We start from the raw sequence: 7,157 nt of genomic DNA, 5'->3' as shown, positions 1-7,157 counted from the left end.
CCACTTGATCGTGGTGTATGATCCTTTTAATGTGTTGTTGGATTCTGTTTGCTAGTATTTTGTTGAGGATTTTTGCATCTATATTCATCAGTGATATTGGTCTGTAATTTTCTTTTTTTGTAGTATATTTGTCTGGTTTTGGTATCAGGGTGATGGTGGCCTCATAGAATGAGTTTGGGAGTGTTCCTTCCTCTGCAATTTTTTGGAAGAGTTTGAGAAGGATAGAGTTTTCCTACATCTTATCAGGGAATACAGAGAGCCAAATTTCTCCCAATTTGTTTACGGAGATGTGTAATAAAAGACTGAACAAGCAGCCAGGTTTTCTAAACAAAGAAGACCTAAGCAGGATATTGAATATACTTTTCTTCCTCAGCATATATCTTTTTTTTTTTTTTTCATTCATGAGATATTTATTAAAATAACACATTTAGGGAAAAATATCAATACAATTGTATACATCATTACTGAAAACTGTATACCATCATACAAAAAAGGATTTTATATTGGGAAATCAATTCCTAATTTATGGCAAGTTTTACTTTCAGAAATAAAACCACAAAACAACACAATCTAATTCAATCTTAACGGCTGGCATGCTGAGCAAGGAATGTTCTTATTCTTTGTAGGAGCTCCTTCTTTACACTGTCAGGTACCAGGGCTCTGCCTTTTGGTGTGATTTCAGCCACCAAGTCATCAACAGTAACGTGTTCTAGTCCTTTTTCTTTAATTACCTTTACAGTGTGCCTTCAACTGATCCTTCCAGCCACATTCAATTAATTTAGCTCTCAGCAACTCTTTGAGGCCTTCTCTTTCTCCAGTTTCTATCAACTTTTGGTTAATTGCTGCTCTCATCTGCGCATCTTTGTTCATCTTGCTAACCACACTCTTCGGCTGCTCGGACCTAGCATATATCTTTATGGAAGGGACACAGCGACTTTGGATGTTCCTTGTTTAAGGTCATAGCCACTGGCTGTTAATCCAGTCTACTTCTTGGGGCAAGGACAAATTTTGATATTGTGGTATTTGGTCAGGGCGTGTATAGTTCAGGCCTTTTTTGCCAGGTTTTCCCCAAAATATTTCATGTCAGGGCTTAAAGGCACATGTTGTTACTTTTTTTTTTTTCTTAAAAAAAAAATATTGTTATTTATTTATTAATACTTAAAACTTTTTATTTATTTACATCTTTTCCACTCAGTTCCGTAAGTGCAAGTATCTCATTTTATCTTTTGTATCTCCTAAAGTTCTGAGAATGTTGCCTTTTGTAAAGAAGGGACTTTGTTCATTCCTTCCTTTATTGTTTGCTGTAGCCCTTTTCTGGGGGTGGGGCTGGCTGGGGAGTGGTTGGTGTGTCTTTGAGATTGGTTGAATAAATTTCTGCTTTTTTTGTTGTGACTAAGTTATGATCTTAGTTTATAAACTTGTTTTGTAAAACCTTTTGCAGCAGTATGTGTTTATGTGGATCAGTTTTCCTGTATTTATTTATTACCTTTGAATTTGTTGAACTCAGATTGGAGTTTTTCAGTTCTAAGAAAAAGGTAAACAGGGACAGTGTATCTGTTTATTTTGTCATTGCCTCAGGGATGGTATCGCAGCAAGTGCTTGTGAGAGTCCAAAAAGGCAGAAAATTAGTGTTTTGGGAAAAATATTTACCAAACTAGGCTGGAGAGCCAGATTTAGTTTAGTTTAGTTTCTGTGAAAATGTAGAACTTTTCACTGATATTTTCTACCACTTTTTAGCCTGTGACCTAGCTGTGAACTTTCTGGGCTACCAATGGGTTTTGTTCTTCCCTAACCACCACTACCCTCTGCTTTAACTTTTTTAAAACACAGATGCCCTGAGTCCAGGTTGTATCATGTGCACTAACATTTCTCCTGTGTTAATTTTGTTCTGCTCAGCATATTTTTACCTGAGTAAGCAAAAAATAGTAAAGAGGAGTAAGCAAACCTAGGATTTATGACATCAGAGTATCTTGTTTGTGGAAAAATTACTAATCAGTTAATCCTATGACTAGCTCAGAGGCCAGTAAGAAGTAAGACCTTAAGAAATGGAGTACCTTGTTTCTCATATAAGTCAACTTTTGCTAGGTTATGCTGAGTTAACAGACAAATCTCAATGGTTTATAATAATAAAGGATAATTTCAGGACTTCCCTGGTGGTGCAGAGGTTAAGAATCCACCTGCCAATGCAGGGGTTACAGGTTCGAGCCCTGGTCCGGGAAGATCCCACATGCCACGGAGCAACTGAGCCCGTGTGCCACAACTACTGAGCCTACGCTCTAGAGCCCACGAGCCACAACTACTGAGCCCGTGTGCCACAACTACTGAAGCCCATGTGCCTAGAGTCCGTGCTCCGCAACAAGAGAAGCCACTGCAATGAGAAGCCCACACACCTCAACGAAGAGTAGCCCCCGCTCGCCGCAACTAGAGAAAGCCCACGCACAGGAAGGAAGACCCAACACAGCCAAAAATAAAAATAAATAAAATAAATAAATTCATAAAAAAAAAAAAAGGGTAATTTCATACCTACCTGACCTTTCAGCTTCTGGTCAGCTGTGTCTCTGCTTTTGTGTCGTACTAATTTCAGGATCCCAGCTGAAGGAGCAACTTTCATCATGGCTGTTCTTCCAGCAGAGGGAAAATAAAAATGGATCCCCTTGGTGTCTCATAAAGCTTCTGTTTAGAAGTGGCATGTCATTTCTACTCACCTTTCATTGGCCAAAGGAAATCACCTGGCCAAGCCCAAAGTTAAGGGTATCACTTAAGATATTCTCTTCATGTAAATATGATTGCTATGTTTTATATTCCGTAATATAAAGCATTATGGGAGATTTAAATCTGGGTATAAGAACTGCTAAGCCTGTGGCTGATAATTACAACAAGGGACATTTGGTTTCGTACACGTTACATCTTTCAAGAAATGTTCGCACATGTCTGAAGGAAATGTTGGGAATGGAATAGGTTTGAGATTTCCTCAGTAGGTGAGCTGTATCGAGTTCTCTGAATATTAAGTTTTGTCTTGAGGGTGTGAACACAAAGAAGATGGAAGTGTTCCAGCAAGGAGAACCTCTTTTTGGACAGTAAGAAAGGCAGAATGCTTTCTATTCTTGAACTGGAGGAGTAGCATTTTTTGGGTAATTGAAACTGCAATCTTTTGAAGTAAGATCGACATGATTTCTTTTCTGTACTGCAGTTGCATAATAACTGGTAAAGATGAGTTACAAGTTCCTGTGGTCTGATGCCAGAGCCTGTGTTTTTAACCGCTGTGTGATCCTGATAGCCAGAAGGTGAACTGCAGTGGGGAAAGTGAATTGTCTTTGAAGTTAGGTCAGGCTATAAATCCTGTTTCTGCTGTCTAATTACATGACCTCTGAATATTAGTAGCCACCTTACCTAATAACTTCCAGGATTATGGTGGGGATTAAATGACATCAAGAATTAAAACCTTTGGGGCTTCCCTGGTGGCGCAGTGGTTGAGAATCTGCCTGCTAATGCAGGGGACACGGGTTCGAGCCCTGGTCTGGGAAGATCCCACATGCCACGGAGCAGCTGGGCCCGTGAGCCACAATTGCTGAGCCTGCGCGTCTGGAGCCTGTGCCCCGCGACGGGAGGGGCCGCGATAGAGAAAGGCCCGCGCACCGCGATGAAGAGCGGTCCCCGCACCGCGATGAAGAGTGGCCCCCGCTTGCCGCAACTGGAGAAAGCCCTCGCACGAACCGAAGACCCAACACAGCCAAAAATAAATAAATAAATAAATAAGAAAATCCTTTAAAAAAAAAAAAAAAAAAAAAGCTATAAAAAAAAAGAATTAAAACCTTTTGTAGAGGGGGTAAAAAGCGAATAATAGTGACTGCCTACCGTGTGCTGGGCACTGTGCTCAAGATTATGTCAAAGTGAGCTTAGGGGGCATCCCAGGCTGGCGTGAAGTCGTCTAGGGGAACAAAGTGAGAGATGAGAGATCACAGGAGGTCAGGTCATGTAGGACCATTTAGTTCAGAGTAAGGACTGGCTTTTACCCTGATTGAGATGGGAAGCCATTGGAGAGCGTGGAGGAGCAACATGACCTCATTTAAGGTTTAAGTGGATCATTCTGAGTGCTGTGTGAGGAATAGGTTCTAGGGGAGCAGGCGTGGAAGTGGAGAAGTACGTTGGGCATATTGGGGTCTATTATCCTATTAACAATTCTTGTCCACACTTGTGATTTTTTGTTAAAAAAAAGAAGAGGAAGCAGAGAGATCTGTCAGGTTATTGCAGTAATCTACATAAGAGATGGGGGTGATTCAGACAGGTGGTAGGGATGGAGGTGGTGCAAAGAAGTTAAATTCTGGATATATTTTGAAGGTAGGTATGGCAGGATTTGCTTATTTGCTGATGTGGGTTGAAAGGGAGAGAGAAGGATAAAGTGGTGGTTTACCGAGATAGGAAAGACTGGAGGAGGGCCGGATTCGCAGAGAGGGGACATTCCCAGTAGACTTTCAGATGGGGATAGTAGGTAGGCAGTGGGATGTAGGACTCTGTAGTTGGGGGGACAGGTTGAAGCTGTGTAAATCTGTTTTCAGTTTCTAGGTGGTATTCAAAGCCAGGAGACTGGATTAGATTACCCAGGTGGTGAGTGCATATAAACAGGAGATAGGGTCCCAGGACTGAACTCTGGAGGGGACTCAGTCTCTCATTTTCAGTTTCTTCTCCCTTTAAGGAGACCTTTGATGCCTTCTTGTTGTTGAGACAGATTAAGTCCCTTAAATTAAAGAGCCCTAATTTAAGACGTTGCTTTCTAAACTGTCACAACATTTTGGAGGTCTTCAAATATTTAGATACATTTATGGCCATTCTGGAAAAGACTCTGATGAACTAGGGTGATTGTATCTTTCTACCAAACGTGAAAATAGTATGGCAGCTCTGTGTTTTCCGCCTTTTCTTTGGCTGTCAAGAAGCTTGAGGGTAAACCTGACACTGTCCCCAAATAGAGTAACTACCATTAGCATATGGTTTGAGTAGGCTTCTCTTTCTCTGATGTAACGTTTTCTTAATTTTTCCATTTTTTAATAGCCCTTGCACATTTAAGCAACCTTAAATACTTTTTGGTAGCAGTCAGGACATGAACAGAATACAGGAAGAAATCCCCATTGGGCCCACAGCTCTAAAATCAATGAAATGATTCTTAATGCTATTGTTTGCTATCGGAAACTTTATCAAAATAGGAGGAAAGGCATCAAGCATAGAAAACAGAAATGTCTGGAAGAACATCCAAGAGATGGTTAATAGCAGTTACCTCTGGGGTAAGACACGGATTAAAACGACTTTTTGAATCTGCAGGGTTTGAATTTCTTGAAAGCATTAAAAAAAAAAAAAAAAAGTAAATAACCTCTCCAAAAAATAAGTACACTTGTAGTATAATATTGCCCGTGTCATCTTTTTATATGCTTCTCAGATTACTCATTGTAAAGGATGTCACTCACAGAATCAATACATATGCAAGTTATTTTGATTTTGTAAATTTGGAAGCACCATTTTACTTTGGAAATAAAAGTCGTTTATAGATATGTCATTGGTAGTGGATATGACTCAGCTGGTGTCAAACCCTTGGATTGAATAAATATATGAACACGAATATGTGTAAGCACAGTGATAAAGCACTCTTCAAATACAAAGCATTATAACATTATTACTCTTGATAATTAAGTGGCAAGTTAGAAACTGCTATATAAGCAATTTCCCGCACTGAGCTACAGCAAAAAGGACGAACTACTTATAGTAAAGTGAAACAGTAAAGTGAGGGCAGACTTTAAGGGATCTTGAAAGTTAGGCAGTGAATAATTAGGGTTCCACTGCAGATTTTGAGCAAGGGGATGACGTAGTATAAAGGCTGCCTTTGGGCCATTACCCAGCAACAGTCTGCTGATTGCCTGGAAAGATTAAGATTGGAGGCAGAAGACCACCGGGAAGGCAACTGTAGTAATCTGGGCATGAAATTATAGAATAGGAAAGAAATGGCAGTAAACGATTCCTCGAAAGAACTGGAAACTCCTCAGTGCACAAACTGTCTACCTTGCGAGCTTAAAGCACCTAGCACAGTGCTGGATACAGAGTGGGAACAGAGTGAACATTTGAAGAATCATAATGAAATTGATGTCAAGCCTTGATGGCTCAGTGACATGTGCTGTTCAGAAATGGGAGAAAGGAAAGAGTACCTGGGAAATAACTCACCCAGCAAACTGATGTTGAGAAGATGGGACAGTTTGAGGAAGATGATAATCAATTTGCTTTGCTTTTTTTTTTTTTTTCCTATCAAACTATAAGTGACGTATATTCCCTCAGCTGGTTTAGCAGCCCTGATATCAGGAGACCCAAAGCATGTTTCTTGCTCTAGTCTTTGGAGCCAATAGTCAGGGCTGAAGGATAGCAAGAAAGAACAAGAAAACCAACTTCTGAGAGCAAAGTCCTGTACACAAATAGGATTGCTAAAGACAAATCCAGATTTCTCAATCTGGTTTATGTAACAAAACACTGGCAAACAATGTATGTAATGCTCATCAAATAATATTAATGCTCCAATGTTACCTCTGTTTCTCTTTCAACATTTCAATAAAGGAACTTATGATCTGCAACACATATAAAGAATTAAAATCTTTTATAAGTAAGGGACACGTACACATCTGTAAGAAAGAAAAACACCCCAAATGAAACGTGATTTAAGCAGGCAAAACAATAAGAAGTATAAATGACCAATAAGCCCATGAAAATAATGTTACCTTACTAGTGCTCAAAGAAATGTAAATTAAATAATGAGCTACAACTTGTAATCATTTAATTGTTATACTGAAAAGAATGATGATGTCCAGTGTTGGGAGGATATGGGGAAACAGGCCTTGTCACAAACATGGTTCTGTTTTCAGGCTTGGATAGCTGATAACTTGATACTTTGTATTTAGGTATCCATTTACCTATTAATAGAGTACTTTTACAGGCTCCAAGTGTGTTTTAGAATTCTCTGGATTCTTATATCCCTGCTCTAGTGGTTAGCATATTGCAGGTATTTAGTAAAATCTTGGGGTGGATTTTTAGTAAAAAACCTTATGTAGTCTTTAGTAGACTATCCAAGTCATTGATTTATTTAAAATGACAGAAATAGGAAAAAGATTTTACATCTTAAAAAAAAA

The 7,157-nt window shown here is 39.4% G+C and overlaps 1 pseudogene; it reads right to left on the bottom strand.

The window, feature by feature from the left end:
* Positions 1-581: 581 nt before the first annotated feature.
* Positions 582-893, bottom strand: LOC130707146 (transcription and mRNA export factor ENY2-like; annotated as a pseudogene).
* Positions 894-7,157: the final 6,264 nt, after the last annotated feature.

The sequence above is a fragment of the Balaenoptera acutorostrata genome, chromosome 2 (assembly GCF_949987535.1).
Source record: "Balaenoptera acutorostrata chromosome 2, mBalAcu1.1, whole genome shotgun sequence".
Taxonomy (NCBI): domain Eukaryota; kingdom Metazoa; phylum Chordata; class Mammalia; order Artiodactyla; family Balaenopteridae; genus Balaenoptera; species Balaenoptera acutorostrata.
This window is presented reverse-complemented; position numbering and strand designations above follow the sequence as displayed.